This window comes from Malus domestica, chromosome 05 (assembly GCF_042453785.1).
Source record: "Malus domestica chromosome 05, GDT2T_hap1".
NCBI lineage: Eukaryota > Viridiplantae > Streptophyta > Magnoliopsida > Rosales > Rosaceae > Malus > Malus domestica.
The window spans coordinates 33971973-33991831 of NC_091665.1; the positions used below are offsets into that span (position 1 = coordinate 33971973).

At 37.1% G+C, this 19859-nt stretch overlaps 1 long non-coding RNA gene and 1 pseudogene across 1 annotated transcript; both read left to right on the top strand.

Annotated features, from left to right (window-relative positions):
• The first annotated feature begins 363 nt into the window (after nt 1-363).
• On the top strand, nt 364-12798 carry LOC139196223 (G-type lectin S-receptor-like serine/threonine-protein kinase SD1-1; annotated as a pseudogene).
• On the top strand, nt 6933-9367 carry LOC108173404 (uncharacterized). The gene is made up of 3 exons (XR_011580675.1): nt 6933-7219; nt 7770-9067; nt 9157-9367. It is a non-coding gene; the product is annotated as an uncharacterized lncRNA (long non-coding RNA).
• Nucleotides 12799-19859: the final 7061 nt, after the last annotated feature.

Consider the following 19859-nt stretch of genomic DNA (forward strand, 5'->3'; position numbering starts at 1 on the left):
GGATTTGGATTGAAGCGGGCAAAAAAGTCATTTCGACTCTTTCTGTGCAACCCAGCCCAACACATTGGACAACCCACTTCTGAAGCCCACACCTGTCCCAAAATAGGCCCAAATTGGGCCCAAGGCACCCAAACCTACGGACAATATTACCCTCCTAACTTTTAGTAATTACCTCAGCCCAACACAGATTTAGTGGCAGTAGTATGCAAATAAAGCAAAATCAAGGGGCAAAAAAATTGACTATAGCTAAGCTACAGTCAATTTCTCCTCAATTTTAGAATAGATAATTTCAATAGTGTAGCTAACAGTTAGCATCATTTTATACATGTTGAAGAATCTTCTACAATTTCAGGACTCAGAAGAATGGATTGCAGACAAGAATACGTTGGAAAAGATAGGGAAGAGATGAAGTTACCATTGTTCGACTTGACCACCATAGCTAAAGCCACTAACAACTTTTCAAGCTACAACAAGCTGGGAGAAGGTGGCTTTGGACCTGTGTCCAAGGTAACATGAATTCATGCAACGAAAATTAGCTATATTGCTATAAAAAATTTAAGTTTTTTCGAAATGATGGTCCACAGGGTACATTGATAGGAGGAAACGTAATTGCAGTAAAGAGGCTTTCAAAGAATTCTGGACAAGGAATAAGAGAGTTCAGAACTGAAGTTATACTCATAGCCAGATTTTAGCATCGCAATCTTGTTAAGCTTCTTGGTTGTTGCATTAAAAAAGATGAAAAATTCTACTATATGAATTCATGCCCAGCAAAAGCTTGGACTTCTATATTTTTGGTATGATCCTTCATTTTCAACCTTATTTACCTAGGATTCAATGTGCCATTGAAATAACAGGCTTAAAGTTTTTTCAGACCAGAAGGGACAAAAATTGTTCGACTAGCCTAAGTGCTTCCACATTATCGGTGGAGTTGCCCGAGGGCTTCTTTATCTTCACCAAGACTCTAGATTAAGGATTATACATCGAGATCTGAAACCTAGCAATATTCTGCTAGATGATAATATGAACCCGAAAATTTCAGACTTCGGCCTGGCTAAAACATTTGGCGGTGAACAAAGTCAGGCCAACACAAATAAAGTGGTTGGAACCTAGTAAGCATGCTTAGACTTGCTTTGTGGTTTATAATTTTCATTGTTCTGCTTTTGAAATTCTTTCTCACTGGTCACTACATATTGATCTGGCAGTGGTTATATGTCTCCGGAATATGCAACAGATGGAATTTTTTCGATGAAATCTGATGTGTTTAGCTTTGGAGTCATACTGCTCGAGATGTTGAGTAGGAAGAAGAACAGGGGATTTCGTCATCTAGATCACGACCACAACCTTCTTGGACATGTAAGTTTAACCAACGAGGTGATGATATTTTACTTTAAAAAGAATAGTGAATTAGACGGTGCTCTTCGAAGCACGTCTTCTAATGACATGCATTTGACAATACCCCTTTTACATATTAGCCCACTAACATATCATACATGTTTCAATTTGTTTTAAGGCATGGATATGATGGATTCAAGATAAACCACTAGAACTGATCAATAAGACGTTTTGTGGTTCGTGCAACACATCTGAAGTGGTAAGGTGTCTTCATGTGTGGCTGTTATGTGCGCAAAGAGTACCTGAGGATAGACCAAGCATGTCATCTGTGGTTCTGATGTTGAGCAGTGATGTTGCCTTGCCGCCTCCAAAGCAGCCCGGTTTTTACACTGAACAAAGTGTCCCTAAATCACCATCAAGGACGCTTCTTTGTTCAGAGAATACTTTCAGCACTACGTTGGTAGAACCTCGGTAGATCATCATTGCAGTGCTTGTTAGTCCTTCAATCTACCATCACAAAACGTGTTTGGAAGGTTGACATGAAGCTTTTAATCTTAGCTGGCAAACAATGAGACGTGTGATTATAACTCTGCAAGAAACATATTTATGATTACAACTTTAGGAGTTCCAGATAATAACTGATATAACAGAAATGCCACATGACATTATTCTAGTGGTTAAGTTTGTTAATATAGTTAGAAGGGTATTATTGTAATTGGGATATATGGCTATATAAGAGATGGTATAGCTATCATTTCTTTAAGTTCTTTTGTATACATTTTCTCCATTTTAATCAATACAATCTTTCTGGTTTTTCTCTCTATCATCTTCATCTTCCTTTGTACCAATTCTTCATCTTTTACAATGTAGTTAATATGGTATCATAGCCACCAAGGCTCACGCCATGAATCTTGGTGGTCGATTCCTCTTCTATTTTTTTTTTCTTCATTACTTTCTTTCGTTTCCGCGTATTTGATCGAAGAGGGAAGACTTGAGAGAATCGACGTTGGAGAGGAGAGATCGAAGGTCGTCGACGTCCTCTTCCAAAGCGTAAACAGTGTCTTTGAGGCTGAGGCGGCTCTGCTCCTCAGCTTGGTGAGTCAGAACCTCGGTCAATTGGTGATTGACAAGCTTCGTCGGCGAGGCAGCAGGAAGAGGATCTCCACCAGCCAATCGCCGAACTCCTTATTGACCTTCCGTTCGATGTGCCACCGAATATCTGGAATCTTCTTCTCCATCATCTGCTTGAGCATAGAATCGCTCCCTGCCCCTGTGATGCCATTCGATTTCGCTCAAGAACTGCAGTTTCAGATTTTGTCGTTCAGTTCATTCTGTATTTTCTGGGTAAATTTTTGTTTTGGGTTGTGATCAGAGATCATCGGTGTTATGATATCTTGGTCTTTGGAATTGTGGCAAATTTTTCTTCGTCTGAAGCTTGAATCTTGCTCCTTCGGGCCAAATTAGAAGTGGGAACTTCTTGATTCTTGAATTCGGGAAAGGAAAATTTTCTAGGGAAATGTCAGATTCCGGGAAAGGAAAAGCATCAGCTTCTAGGCAAGTGTTCGATTCCGTTGAAGGAAAGTATGATCGTTATGTTCCTGGGTTGAAAGAAAGTACGACGGCGGTGGCCTCTCTCAGGTGCCGATTCTGAATTCTGCAAGTATAAGATGGGTCCAGACCAACACTCTAGTTCGATTTAGCGAAATGAATTCTACATCGGTGCTTATAAAGATGGTTCTATTTGGAGGACCAACAAGTTTATGGATATTTGCATAGGGCTGATGGTTGCGCTTGCTGATGGCGGCGACGAGCATTGCGGCTTGATAGCGTATGCTTGTTGAGAATTTTTCGAACTGTTTTTGCTTCTTGTGATATTTTAGTGGAATTGGCTGTGAAACAATTTGGGTATTGCAAATTTTTTTGTGGATTGTTTGTTCAAGATTGCAACTATTGGGAGCTCTTCCGGTTCTGATTCTGTGCACTCCAACTGGTTGAAGAAATGGGTCAGTGAATTATGTGATCTCTACTCTATTCTTTGGTACAGAAGAAAGATTAGACATGGGTGCAATCCTGGTGTTTGTCGAATTACCCAACTCAAAAGTTTCATGTGAAGGTTATATTTGGTTTCTTGGTTAATAGTATTAGTTTTCTTGTCAATTTAAAGAAGAAAGTGTCATTCTTTCTATGAATTTTGGAGTTTCATTCTCCTAAGTTGCCGTATGATTTGGAGTTTCATTCTCCTACGTTGCAGTATGATTTGTGTTCATGGAGTGTCAGTCTCCTTATTTGGTATTTTTAGTAGAAGTTTGAGATTTGTGTTGTGCTTTGGAGTATCATTCTCCTTGGCTGATTTGGTTTGTTGGAGTGTCATTCTCCTTGGTTAATTTGGTTTTTTTTTGGAGTGTCATTCTCCTTGATAGATTTTGTATGGCTTCTCAGTTCACAGTCGAAAATTTGTTGGGTGTGTTAAGGATAAAGCTGGATTGTACTTGTGGTTTTCATCATGGCTTCACCAACGGCAACAGTTGTAGTCTTGTGTGATGATAATGGGGTGCGCAGAGGTTTTTGGTCAGCAGTTACATGGGGTGAGCAGAGGTTTTTGGTCAGCAGTAACAAAGGTGTCAGTGGGTGCTTTCTTGTTTGCAGCAGGTTAATTCTTGAAGCACAGATCAGTCTCAAATACTGGCTAGTTCAAACTTCACTTGGATATTCCAAGTTTAGTTTGAGGGGGAGTAATAACTGATATAACAGAAATGCCACATGACATTATTCTAGTGGTTAAGTTTGTTAATATAGTTAGAAGGGTATTATTGTAATTGGGATATATGGCTATATAAGAGATGGTATAGCTATCATTTCTTTAAGTTCTTTTGTATACATTTTCTCCATTTTAATCAATACAATCTTTCTGGTTTTTCTCTCTATCATCTTCATCTTCCTTTGTACCAATTCTTCATCTTTTACAATGTAGTTAATACCAGAAGCAAAACAAAGAAACGATTTGGGGTCGTTAGGTTGAAGAAAATTAAGTTATAGCTAAAGTTGTGTTTATTATTTATATACTTTATTTTATTATTTCATAAGAATATAAAAATTTCATTGAGAAGTAGATCATGCATAAGTACACAGGAAGTTGGAGACGAGCCTTCCTCCAACAACACTATAAACTCCTCGAAAGGAATTGCCATATTTGGCTAAGATCACAAAATGTAAAGCTTTATGGATCGCGGTCCATGCACTTAGGTCTAGTTCGGGTATTTGATCGAACCAGGCAGGCTATTTGTAAATGGCTGGAATTCACACTCGAGTCTGGTTCGAGACGTTTGATGGTTAGATTTGATCAAAAGATGTAATTTGTGAAACAAAAGTGAGTAATTGCTTCATGATACTGGGGAGAGAGGTGTTTGTCATTTAAGCTTCTTTGCCAATCCTCTATTGGTAGAAAAAATTCAGTACAGGCATTTGGACCACATGGCCATCTTCCTGCAAACACAAATATCACACTAAACTAAGGCAGTTGTACCGCAATTTCTCTCCATCCGAGAAGTGGTTAAGTTCATCGGCTAGCTGTCAACTTAGTTTATCCTTGAGACCAACTTTTCAAACCATGGGACCCAAAGTCTTACAAAAAAAATAATAAATGGTAAAGGAAAAAAACCCTTGAAAGAGAGTTAATATTCTTCTTCCAACTCCTGTGCATAAATGATGTACAATTTCACTTGATTTTCTAGTAACTTATTATTTAAGTGACTTGATATTCAACTAATCTTGCAACCTCAATATAGCTAGAATAATAGGGTCTTAAGTCTGATTGACCAATTACGTAATCACTGTTTAGTAAGACTTATTATGGTGGGACATGAAATATATAATTGTGGTTATGAGTATTTCTCATGTGATAATAGGGTTGATTGAGTGATATCCTAGCAACTATATAGTTTGGAGAGAGTAGAAGACATTCTTATACATGCGCCGATTCCTCTCTACATATAAGTTAATTGTAATTCGTTTATTGAATTATTGGTTTATTAAATCTGTGATCCTAATGTCTTAGTTATTGTGATTTCAGAATATATCTTACACAATCTTCAATTAACACACAATATTTGTTTTAATTATTTTTAAGGCATGGACATTATGGATTCAAGATAAATAGCTTGAACTGATCGATAAGACGCTTTCAGATTCGTGCAAACAAATCTGAAGCTGTAAGGTGTCTGCATGTGGGGCTGTTATGTGTGCAAAGAGTACCTGAACGAAGTGTCCCCAAATCACAATCAAGGATACAATTAACAAGAAAATGTTTGAATTGTGAATAATGTAAGATAAAATATATAATGGAGAAGGAAAGTAGTTCATGCTTAAACAACATGTATAGGAGGTTGGAGAAGCAAGACGAACATTTATCCAACAGCAATGAAATATGGAGGTTCACCAAACCTGTCACTTTGTAACCCAAAGCATGCAAGCCGGTGAGCAACTTCGTTGGCTTTTGGCAACAGATATGGATAAAATCTTCTCCAGTGATCCCAAATGACGTCGAGGTAAGACAAATAAGAACCCATTGATGCGTCCATAGAAAGATGAATAAGAACCCAAATGACGTAGAGCTAAGACGATCTAAAAGTAAAAGAGTAACACAAACACTGCTAAATTTTTACACTTCAACTGTTTGAGTAATTGATGAACTTAAATTTTATACTTAATCTAAATAAAAAAGTTGACAAAACTAATAAAGTTCTTAAATTGTTATAATTATTAAAATATGACCGAAGTGGAACATATCAACCTGAACGAGATATTTTTCTTGTACCTGAAACATCGACATTGAAAAATATACCTTAAATGGAACATATCAAATTTATTGTCCACTTGTATTATAATATGTGTTGTACCATGGTTGTGTGGGAAAATGCATCTTAATTTATCATGGTTGTGGGAAAATGCCTCTCGTATTTTATTTTGACCTAATTTTCACAAGTTGAGTACCGTTATGTGTATCCTCTGTTTGTTTTGTTTAGGTATACAATTTGTAGGTGTGGAATTTGGACTGATATATGCTGGCTTTGTTTTTGGTTGCCTCAGTTCATAATTATGGTTGCTAGTTGCCTTAATTCATGGTACCTCGGTGTACTATTAACCTCTAATGCTTTTCTTGGTTACTTGCTGCCTCAATACATTGTTGCCTTTGTTTTTTTTCGCAATTTTCCCCAATTTGTTGCTCAGTTATCCTGATACCGGGATTTAGGGTTATCTCAGTATATTGTTGCTACAGTTTATGGTTTTCTTGGGTTATCTTGATACATTGAGTCATTGTTGCCTTGGTATATTTTTGTGGAAGTCAATAGTTGCCTCAAGTATTTTGATGCCTCATCCATGGTTGCCTCGGTTGTATAGATGCCTCAAATAGTGCTTGTCTCTGTTTATTGTTGGTTTCAGTTATGGTTTCCTCAGTTGTATTGATGCCTCGATTTATTGTTGATTTCTATTATAGTTGCCTCAGTGCTTCGATTAGTGTAACACTTGGATATATATATATATAAATTATAGGAGTAAGATTATTTTAGTTAAAAAAAAAAAAACAAAGAAACAAATAAGGATGAGCTAACGTGTAGCCATCCCCCATTTTTCTTCTTCTTCCCAACCATCACACGGTGGGTGAGCCAAGGAATCAGATTCTGTCCATAAATGTTTGGGGTGATGTGGGTAGTCTAGGGGGTGTGAGTAAGCATTCTAAATCAGGAGAGGCAATGATAGGCTTAGAGGGAGTATTTCCAACTCTCACTGAAGAATTAGAGGAGAGTGAGAGGTTTTGGAAAGGGAAAAGTAGGAAATCGGAAGAGGGAAGCTGAGAGGGTGCTGGTGTGTTCTTCAATTGGTACAAAAGGTTAGCTTAAATTTGTTAAATTTCTATTTTCTTACCTCTGCAACCTTGATTTCTAGAAAACAGCAGTTTCGTGAACCTCACTTTGGCTCTTGTTTCTTCTCAATCCATTTCATCTTCTTAAAGAGTCTTCTTATATATTTGAAATTAGATATGACAAGGATCAAAGCCCAATTTATTTCATCGTTTTTGGTTGAGATCTTCTATGGAAAAATATGATTTGAAAATGTGAAAAAAATCTGGAAATCTTCAGATTTTCTGCAGAAAAACTGGTTGTGAACTCAACTTTGGAACTTGATTATTTTCTTCTCTTAAATCCATTTCGAGAAACTCTTGTAGATTAGAAACTAGGTTTGTTAAGCTTTAAAATCCAAGTAATTTCATCCTTTTACATGGATTTTTGAGGGATGAAAATAGGGTCACAATATGGGGACTTAAGCTTGGTTTTTCACGGGGTTGTGATGGGTATATTTGGGTAAATCTTTTGTTAGGCTGAAATAGAATTTTCATTCCAGTTTTATGCTAACTTTTACTATTATTTATGTGATGTTAGGCCTGGGAGTGACTACGGACACTTCAGAGGCTTAGAGAGGTATTATAGTTAGCTGGACAAGAGGTAGGGGCTCTATTTCCCGATGATAGATCTATATCATGGTTAATCTTTGTGATATTAGTAATTATATCTAATACAGTAGTAATGAAATGCTTGGGTGAAATTGAATCAATTGATTGTCTTGGTTGTGTTAGGGTTGATGGTTTCTTTTTCGGTGTATTATATATATTGACTATGTTAAATGTTGTTATGTTTTGATGAATGGTTGAGTTATATAAAATTGTTGGACTGACTATGTTGAGGTTTACAATTGTGTTTGTTAAATTGAAATGCTCAGGTTGCATTATATGTTATAGAGTTAAGTGTTGGGTTGTGTAAACTTGGTTAAGCAAATTGTTGAAAACTTGTATATGTTCAAGCGTAGGGTGAAGGGCTTGAACGTATAGTTGGGCGTCGGGAGAAAGGCCCATGTTAATGAAACTGAAACTACTAATAAAATTCGGGGTTAAGGGAGGAATGGGAGTTAATTTATATTTTATGGTATTCGGAACCAAGTGGTATAAGCATGGTATGGGACGTGCAGGTTTGGATGCCATAAATATAAGTTAGCGGGATTAGAAGGGAGTGAGTTCATGTGTACTTCTTTGTCATATCATTTGTATTTTACCGGATTATTTGATGCGTGGTACTTTGATTAACTATGATAAATGAGCTTGAAGGACATATGGTTCCTACTGGGCATGAAATGCTCACACCCTAATAGGGTGACCTATTAGCTATTGCAGGTACCATTATGGAAGAACATGAGGATGACCTGTCTCTAAATGAATAGTCATATCATATGTGTGCTGGTTTCCTAGTTGTGCTTAAAATAAAGCGTCCTAGTATCTGAAGAGTGTGTTGTAAGAGTTGATGTTATACCCACCCTTAATTTAGATTGTATTTTCACTAAGTTTGATTTTATCTTGTTTTTAAGATTGTTTTTGGGTCTTAATAGGTGTGCCAAGGGGCCCACCTTTGTTTGTTGTCCCCCCGAGTCCAAGCCCTTCATCTCTCTCTCTCGGTCTCTCTTTCCCTCCCTCACTCTCTCTTCCTTTTTCCTCTTTTTCCCTCGAGGCTCTCTCTCTCTATTCTCTCCTCTTCCCGTCGAATACGCACACACACTCAGTCACCAACCACAACCCGTACCACCTGAGCGTGGTGACGTTGAAATCAGGACCTGAAGGAGTGATACTCCAACAGTGGCAGTGCCACTGTGCATCTTCGTCCCTAAACAAACTCCGGCGAGTTTGATATGGGTAAGCTCCGATAACACTCTAAACCTCCCCTTTTTTATCCTCATAATTCATTTCTGATTGTATCTATGTGTTTTGGTCGTCGAAACTAGGAAGAAACACATCGGGGAGACTTCCCCGGATTCCTGGGAGGAATCCGTCACTTTCGAGGCACTTTTTGGCCAAACCATGGTGAGTTGGCCGGCGTAAAAGGTATCAATCTCTTCGTCTCACTGAGTACTACAACTTTCCTTTTTGTTTCACCCAATTTCGTTGAGTATTGAAGACGTTATATCCATTTGAATCTTACCCAATTTCCGGCGACCTCAGTGGTTTCGAGGAGTTTTCTGGCCAAACAACGGTGAGTTAGACGTCATGTGAGGTACCATTCTCTTCCTCTCTTTGAGAACTACAACTTTTGTTTTTGAATCACTCAATTTCGTTGAGTTTTGATAAAGTTATGGTCGTTTAAAGTTGGTGTGGATTTCTGGCCGAATTTTGGCCTTCTTCATCCTTGGGTCCGGTGACCCACCAAACCCAGGCCCTTTGGGCCTTTCTTGCCGAGCCCAACCCAAAACCCATTTCAGTTTTATTATTTATTTTATTAATTGTTTTAAGTTAAAGGCCTTGGGGCCAAATTAGCTAAGGCCCTAAACCTTTTTATCTAGAAACCCAAAACCTTTAGGCCTAAGGCCTTCGGGCCTTTTGAACCAGGGCCCTAAGCCCTCTCCTCTAAACCTAGCCCACCTAATTAGCTAAACCCAAACCTTTTATGTGGAATATTCTAAGGATATTTTGTTGACATTTCACGAAATTTATCCAAGACCCTTCTTAGGGTAATTCGACGTTCTAAATCCGTTTCCAATGTCCGTTTTCCCAAATTCAATTTCTATTATAAAGTTTTATTAATTTGGCCCTTTATGTGCTTAGGGGCAATTATAGTGGCATTTCTGTCTTCGCTAGTTGCGTGGCTCTTCGGCGGCGAAGTACTGTGAGTGGACCCCTTCTAAAAATGCATGTTTTAATTATAGAAATGCATACATGAAAAGCATGATTTGATGATTACGTTTTATGAAACGTTTTGTGAGATAACATGTTTATTGAAGTTATTTGAATTATTACTATTTTTCCTATAACCCATGTTCTTATAGAATATCCGATGGATGACGATATGATATTTAGAACATGTTTCGAACACCTCTTTATGGTATAGATGATGGATGACTTTATACTATGAAGTTGGTTTTCAATATATATATGTTCAATGGTTTTGTATTTACCTAGTGGTCCTTTCCGCTACAGGACGAAGGGATAGATTCAGGTCCGTCCTGAGTGACGGTTTGGTGTTGGCATATGGCATGGAGTGTGTTTGCTCTGGCTATTTAGCACAGGGACGGGGAGCCAGCATGGGGCCTGAAGTGTATTTTCCTCTGACTGTCTGCTCAGAGACGGGGAGCCGGCATGGAGCCTGAGAGTTATCGGACAATTCACTAGTGATTATTATATATACAAGTTATGGTTTGAGACTTTCACGGCATGCTAGGTTTCGGAAAACTTATGTCTATCATGATATATATGTGTTTTTATAAAACCTAGGGGTTAGTATGTTGATAACTGTTTTATTTTATATATATATATATATATATATATATATATCAACTTGGTCCACTCATGTTTGTTTTGCGCCCCCTTCAGGATTTAGAATCGAGGTATACAATCCCGACGTCCAGGCATTTCCGCATCGGCATCTTCGAGTCCTCTCGGTGTAGGATCCATCCTTTGTTTCATTCAATTTTATATTATTTCTTTTAGTGTTATAGTTAGTTGTATGCTCTGAACATGTTCCTTAAAGGCACATTATTCATTCTCTTATATTTACAAGTCTAAGTGAACCTTTAGATGGTTTTGGTTCTATCATACTTTCGTTGTAATATTTTAAATTTTTTTTTTAATTCTATTCACGTCCTAATTCGATTATCATTCTTATTTTCGAATTTGGGGTGTGACAAGTAGTGATTGCCTCAGTTTATTGTTGGTTTTGGTTATGGTTGCCTCAGTTTTTTGTTGGTTTCAGTTATGGTTGGCTGGTTGTATCGATGCCTCGATTAGTGGTTGCCTTGTTTTATTATTTGTTTCGGTTATGGTTGCCTTGGTTGTATCGATGCCTTGATTAGTGGTTGCATTGGTTTATTGTTGGTTTCGGTTATGGTTGTCTCGGTTGTATTGATGCCTCGATTAGTGGTTGTTTTGGTTTATTGTTGGCTTCAGTTATGATTGCCTCAGTTGTATTGATGCCTCGATTAGTTGTTGCCTCTGGTGAGAATGAATCTCACATTGATAGGGGGAGAAACTTTGCAAAGACTTATAAGAGGTTGGGTTACTCCTTATAATGCCAATTTGTTTTATGGTAGAACCTCAACTTCTTCATGGTATCAGAGCAGGTTGTCACATGTGTGAAGTCAAATGCCCACACTCGCACATGCGCTCCACGTCACCCTGTTGTATTGTCCATGTGTTAGGTTTGAAAATTCACCACACATGAGGGGGCATGTTGTAAATGAATCTCACATTGATGGGAGAAGACACCTTGTAAAGGTTTCTAAAAGGTTGGGCTACTCCCTATATTACCAATTGGTTTTATGGTGGAACCTCAACTTCTTCAGCCTCGATGCATTGTTGGTTTCAATTATGGTTGACTCGGTTTATTGTTCGTTTTGGTTATTGTTGCCTCGGCTGTATTGATGCCTCATCATTATTGCTTCAGTTAATTGTTGCCTCACTTTATTCTTGAATAGTATTGTTTCATTGGTTTATTGTTGCCTCAAATTTTCAAGTGTGTTGTTACCTTGGTTCATGATTGCCTCACAGTTATCTTATGCATTGCCTCATTTTCCTTGTTGTTTGGATATCCCGACTCATACTGTCATAATCATTGGACGCATTGTTACCCATAGTCGACTTCGTATAAATTTTTGCCACTGATATTTGATGACTATTCATGGTTGTCTTGAACTCTCAGTGTGCTGGTGTATTGTCGTATTGGTTAACTGTTGGCTCAATATATAGTTCTCATCACTCAAACTTTCGACGGTTATTTGATGTTTTGATACATGTTTGTCTCGGTTTTTTTTTATTTCTTGAATAATAGTTGCCCTAAGTTTATTCCTGGTTACACTTTTACATATTAGGCCACTAACATTTCATACATATTTCAATTTGTTTTAAGGCATGGATACTATGGATTCAAGATAAACCACTAGAACTGATCGATAAGACGTTTTGTGATTCGTGCAACATATCTGAAGTGATAAGGTGTCTTCATGTGCGGCTGTTATGTGTGCAAAGAGTACCTGAGGATAGACCAAGCATGTCATCTGTGGTTCTGATGTTGAGCAGTGATGTTGCCTTGCCACCTCCAAAGCAGCATGGTTTCTACACTGAACGAAGTGTCCCTGAATCACCATCAAGGACGCTTCTATGTTCAGAGAATACTTTCAGCACTACGTTGATAGAACCTCGGTAGATCATCATTGCGGTGCTTGTTATTCCTTCAATCTACCATCACAAAATGTTTTTGGTAGGTTGACGTGAAGCTTATAGCCTTGGCTGGGAAACAATGAGACCTGCGACTGTAACTCTGCAAGAAAAATATTTATGATTACCAGTTTATCAGTTCCTAAATCAGAACAAAGAAAGGACTTGGGGTTGTTAGGTGGTTGAAGAAATTTAAGTTATAGCTATAGTTGTGTTTATTATTTTTTGATTTTATTTTATTATTTCATGATAAGATAAAATTTATTGAGAAGGAAAATAGATCCTGCACTTAGGTCTGGTTCGGGTATTTGATCAAGTCGCCGGAATTAACACTCTAAGCCTGGTTCGAGATAGGTGCTTGTCATTTAAGTTTCTTTGGCAATCCTCTATTGGTAGAAAAACTTCAGTGCAGGCATTTGGACCACGTGACCATCTTCCCGCAAACACAAACATCACACTAAAATGAGGCAGCCGTACTGAAGTTTTTCTCCACCGTCTATTTGAGCATTGTCAACGCCTGTTCGGTCTGCCCATTATTCAAGCACCCACCAATAACAACATTCCATGAAGCACCATCCAATTTAACATCTATCCTTCTCATCCTACAAATTAAAGTTACACCTTTTTTTTTTTTTTTTTTTTTTTATCTTTTGAAGCAAGCAAAAAATGTATTAAAAGGAAAACCCCCGAGAACAACTGAAGAGCATGAAGAGCAAATGAAGGAATACGGGGTGATCCCAAATATGACAATCAGTAATAAGAAGGCCTTGGTGAGCGAAGACATCCACCACAAAGTTAGCCTCTCTAAAAATATGTTTCCAATCAATGCAAGCAAATTTGGTCGCCATCCACTTGATATCTTCAATAATAGGAACCATATTCCACAGCGTCGCACCCCGGTCCAACACTGACTGAATGACCAACTTAGAGTCTCGTTCTACCATAATCTTTGTATAGCCCTTCCTTTGAGCATAAAGAAGGCCCTCTTTGAGAGCCCTAGCCTCCACTTTAGAAATAGTGGCACCATCAATATTTAAAGTTCCACCGCCGATGAGCTGCCCAATATGATTCCTTAAGACAAATCCCGCCGCAGCCTTGTCCCCAGCCACTGAGCCATCAAAATTTAGCTTAACATATGTCACGCCCCGAACCCAACATACGTCCAGGATCGACGCGTGACGTTATCCAGCATCCGTATATCTAACAAATCCCACCTCCGATATATTTACAAGGCATAACTCAAGATCCAACTGCGTAATAATTTTTTTTTCGTAAGCTTTATGACTGCATCTAACCTCCTCGTTAGACTACCTACGTACCCTAATCAGGGATCAAACCATTCGTAGTTCATCAATCACTACCCATCTACATTTACCAATGTACATTCCAGCCGAAAGATATAACATTCCTCAATCAATCATTAGAACTTGACAAGTATGGAAGTACTAGATTCAAGGCTACATAACAATCCAATATGACAATCAAGGTTTCCATTCCACCCATCATATAAGTCACTATGTTTCAACATGAAACCTTAATCCACCACATGTAATGTATCCAAGAACCAACAAAGCACAATATTATTCTCAAGCCATTTCGAGTAACGAGACTAATCATAATAATAACAATCATATCCCACATCATTCCGCAATCGTTCTACTTAATCAATCCTAAAATCATAGATGCATGATATCTACAATTACTATGCTATTCAATCAATAAGGTCCCATATCAATTCACAAATTTTAATAAAGGATCCCTACATAATTCCCCACCTGGATTTCAAGTACTAACATGATAAGTCTAATCTATACACAATGTCTACTGTGAACAATTCATATTCACTCGACTCTAAGGTCAGACTACCTTTACGGAAATGAGCAAGAGTAGGGATTCTATACCACTCAACAAAATCCAACCAAAATACTAAGCGACCTCTTGTAATCTCTTCAGACTTGACATATGTACAATCAGTGCCTACAACATGGGAATGGTATTGGCATCAAGAATTCAGATAAGCTACAAAGATCAGGTGAGTGACAATAATACAAGGATGTGATAATAATGATAAAGCCAACCATTAATAACAGTTTACATCTCTTTAATATAAATCATTCATAAAGAATCAATACCAAGCCTTTGCAACTCCGAATGAGTCACCCAGACATCCAACGGTTCGTCTGAAACAAATCACAACAGCTCACAATCATAATCTCATACAACACAATGAAAAGTAGGGTTAGGGTGACACAGTTCAGTCGAAGTCTACATCTCCGAAGCTATCTCAATCCAAAATTTATAACCCCAAGGTGAACACGATCCTAGACCATCTCTCAACGGAATCGCGAAGTAGAAGGGGTTCCGGACCACTCAACTAAACCGAGCATAAGTCCAACAAATATAGCAATGCTCAAAGAAGAAAACATGAAACAAGTACTCAAAATACAAAAGCTCAATGAAACAAGAAATGAAATAATGATACGATATGTGAAATAAGTCTCGAAGTAACAAACCCCATGACAATGGGTTCATAGTCCACTCATAACCCTCACATTTCATCACATCAGGCCAATCATGCAAATCAAATCTCATTTCAAATATGCACATCAAATTACTTTCCATCGAACAATTCATCAAGCACTTCAAATCACATTTCATAGATATCATCCATACACAAGTCAAATCACGACTAATAAACATAGATCAATGACTAATCACATTTCAATAGATTCACATTATATAATCAAGTGATATCCACTCAAAATATAATCGCCTATCGAATGTACCAAGTACAACTAATCCTTATCACCCCCAGAATGCGTAAGGTCCCCAATCGCGGATATACCAAGCGGGATCATATATACTTTCTCTTAAAACCAATTCCCTTCTTTGAACATATTAACCTAATCTGTGCAAGTAGTATTGGCCTATTGGGAAATTAGAAATCCATGAGTGAATCATAATTCTCAAACCATTTAAATCAAGTGTATGTTATGAACAGATTATCACTTTGATTCAAAAGGAACTATAAATGGCATAGTCATTTCAACTTTTATACCAAAGCAGCCCCTTTAGCTTTTGTGTATATAATAGATAAAAGCAAGCATCTGCATAATACTAGTCTTGAAAAAAAAACGTGGCTAATATATGACATGCAATTGACTCCACCCAATTAATTATGTTATACAAATATCCCTTTCAGGTATTATACCAAAATAGGGTTTAGGCAGTTGTGTATAAAACTAGCTTTGTATCATATATCATATAAAAAACTTGCACATACAACAACTGCATATAAAACTAATTTCCCATAATAGCATCCAATAATGACCATAAAAGAAATTTAGAGTATCAGAGAATAATTACCAAAGCTTTCCACCCATTGGATAACACAAATGAAATCATGTTTATTTCATGATTCAAACCCACCTTCTGAGACCCTCTTCTTTCTTTTCTCATCCCTGCCTTCTCTGTTACCCTCTCTCCTTCCTTTCAGTTCTTGTTGTCCCGTGTCTCCACTTATACAATTGGATTTAAGCTGGGGTGGTAGAGTTGGTTTATACCATAGGGAGATGAGGTTCATAGATAGAGGAAAGCAAGATGTCATGGTGATCAATCGTGAGATGAATTTGAAAGAGGTGGTGGGAAGTGACGACCTCCTTCCCTCTCCAACCCCCTTCTAAAAAAAATGAGATACAGAGGGAGGAGAGGGTGCTCTAGAGTCTTCCCCCTTCTCTCTCTAATTTTTTTTTGCCCAATTCCACTTATAATATCCGGTCCCTTTAATCCCAATAAATGTTGGGCCTTTTAGCCATAAGTTGAAATTAAAATAATTCCCACAATTTATAGTTTCACAATTTCAAACGTCTGTAACTATACCGTTATAACTCGGACTCGCAAACGCCCTTTGCCTATGGGCTCGTGGCTTCGAGACTTATTCGAAAACATTACTTGTGACCTCAAAAGGTCAACGAATTTTAAATAATTATTTTCCAAACTTCACTCTTCGTAACTAGTTTAATTAAAATCTAAATCCAAACGATTTAAAATAAATTCTCTAGAAATAATATAAAATCTCAATAGTACAAATACGTAGATTATACCAATGAAATCCAGGAACGGGATTTCACAACATAACTTTGATCCGGAGGGTGCCATTTAATAATCCTGGAAATATCTTCAGTATTTCTATTTAAACCCTTACAATTGGCTTTAAGATATCGCTTACCCATGGACATAGCTGACCCATAGACATAGCCAGCAAAAGTTACACCCTTTTTTGGTATCTCTGTTCGAAAAATACGCAGTTAGAAGTACATTCCAGGACACGAAATCTCGTTTAGACATCATATCAAATACCAACTGAGCTTGTTTAATGCTCAGACAACTAGCATAGATATTTACAAGGGCGCTGCTAACGAAAACATTCTCTTCCATTCCATGTCTGACCACAAACCCATGAATCAGACTTCCCAAATTCAAATCTTTCAACTCCGAGCAAGCAGGTAGGATTGAAGAAACTGTTACCACATTGGGTCTCACTCCATTCAACCCCATCTCGTGAAATGCCTCCAAACCTTGTCTAGGCATCCCACAGTTAACATAACAAGAACAAAAAGAGGTCCAAGATACCACATCTTTCACAGCCATGGCATCGAAAACCAGTCTCGCCAGATCAACATATTTACATTTTCCAAACATATCGACCATTGCATTGCCCAAAGAGACATCCAAATGAAACCCAAATCCAATTGCATCATCGTGAAGCTGTTTAGCATTTCAAATATCACCAAGAGCAGCACACGCCTTAGCAACTGACAAAAGCAGAAGATTATCGGGCACAACGGGCCGAAATCTGAGCGAAGCGTAAAGATTTATGGATTCCTTGAGGAACCCATGTCGTGTGTAGCCTGATATGAGCATGGTCCACGCACGCAGGTCTTGTTCGGGAATTTGATCGAACAGGCGGCGTACACATTGCAAATCGCTGGAATCACAGTAGATTTTCAAGAAGCTAAGGCTCAGGCTCAGGTGAGGCGGGACGTTGGTGTGTAGTTTTGAAAGCATGTCGTCTATATATATAAAGGGAGAGGGCCAGTTTCGTGAAACATTTGAAAATACCAAGAAAGCCCCTTTGTTTTCTTCATAATCCAAATTCAGAAAAATCGTAAAATGAGGACAAATTGATAAAAACACCATAACTGAACAGAAAACAAATAAATAAAAAAAAATCTATAACAGATGTGCTTAACCATTAACCCTCACAAACTGCTGGGCAGTTTAAAAACAGAAATTACGAAAAGAAAAAAAGAAAAAAGATATCTTTACCATATATGTAAAAAAGAAATATAAAAAAGGTTACAGTAGATAGAAAATATAAAAATAAAAATAAAGCAAATCCAAAAAATATTGGAAAGGAAAACAGAAAATTAAAAAAAAGAAGAAAAACAACCCGCATACCTCTCAAACTGCTAAGTAGAGTAATGGGCAGTTTTCTCCCCCAAAGATTTCCACGCTATGAGTTTGGTGGGAGGTTGAATACTAACCACCTGCATACCACCAGTATTTAGAGATGAGTAATCGGAAGGAGGCTAATTTTGGTTTTCAGGAGTTTGCTGTGCGGTTTCAGTTCATTCCAAACAAAAAAGGATCGACAAACTCAGTGACAGAAATTAGTAAAACATTTGAGCTTTCAGAACAAAGGCATGTCCGAAAATCGAAAAATTTCATCGGCGTGATGATGGTGGCGGGCAGAGCAAAGGGCAAATAATAAGGATTTTTGTCGAGAGGGTTATCGCATTGCGCTAATGGTTTCTCTGAGTTCCGACCTCAATGACCTTTTTTCTTTTCTTCAGTAATCACTTACTGTACTATACATGCTAATTAAAAAAATTATTTGTTTTTATTCTTAGGATATTTACAAGAATACTCACAAGAAATGAAGAAGGAACTACCTATTGATAAGATTCCAAATAGACGTGTTTCTATTTTTACACCTGGTTGGGAGATATCCGTTGGAGTAAAAACTACTGATCTAAGCCAACTGATTCTCAAAGAGTGGAAAAAAAAGAAGCATGAGCAGTATGTATTCTAAATTTTTTATTAAATTTGTTATAAGAAATCTAACATTATATATACTTTTAATATATAGGTGGCGTATGAAAAAGGCGGTAGAAGAATTAAAACCTTCAACAACTCCTCACATCATACGCATTTGGAATAAAGTCCAAAAAATTAGGTACAACACCATTTCTTACCTATTTACGTTTAATTGCATTCTCCATATCATTCTACAAATTAATTATCAAATTTAAAAAAAATTTAGAAAACAATTTATGGGTGCAGAAAAAAGATTAATAGTGATCAAACAACTTTTCTAAATACGGTAACTCTTCTCTTATTTTCATATGAATGTATACTATGAATTCAAATTGCATTCAATTTTCAAATAGAAATAAAATTGCATTTTTCTATCAGTTTTACAAGCATCACACCCGTCTCAAAGTACAAAGGTTGAAGTACAAGATTAAGGTAACATTTCTTACTATTTAATTTTGTAAACATGATTACAATTAGTTACTTCAAACTTGACAATTTATTTATCTTTCAGTATTCTAAAAGTAACTGGAGTAAAAGTATTGCTATGGGAAAATTATCGAAGTTAAAGGTATTTAGGTTAAATTGCTTACAATCTTTATATTTGGGATTGTGCATTATAATGCATTATTCACATCTTAATCAATTAGACTTCTTAATTTATCATCATTGCTTGCAGATTAACCATGAAAATCTAAAGCATCAAGTGCAAGCAAACGGATGGCAAGCATGGCGGAAGGACGAAAAACTTGACAACTAGATATTCAATATTCGTGAAATCAAGAATGTCTTTATTCGTGAAGTCAAGCATTAACTAGATATTCATTATGTAAAACTAAATTATTGCTCCTATCAGTTGTGTCCATTCTTGATTTGATGAAATCCACTTTATTTATTTTTCTTCGTATTCCTACACAAACCCAAAAAAGAAAGAGAACGCAATATTTTTTTTTTTGACAAAAGAAAAGATAACATGGGGAAAAAATATATGCAATAACAGTAACTTGCATATTAATATCAATACAGAGAAGAGCTACTTAATGTTTTTATCTACTCTTTTTTTATTTACATCTACTTACCATTGTTCATGAACTTTAGATAGGAACTTGCATCCAAATATCTCATGTTGTTTGACAATTGCATGAATAACATTTAAAACATTACTTTACGCAAAGTGAAAACAAAA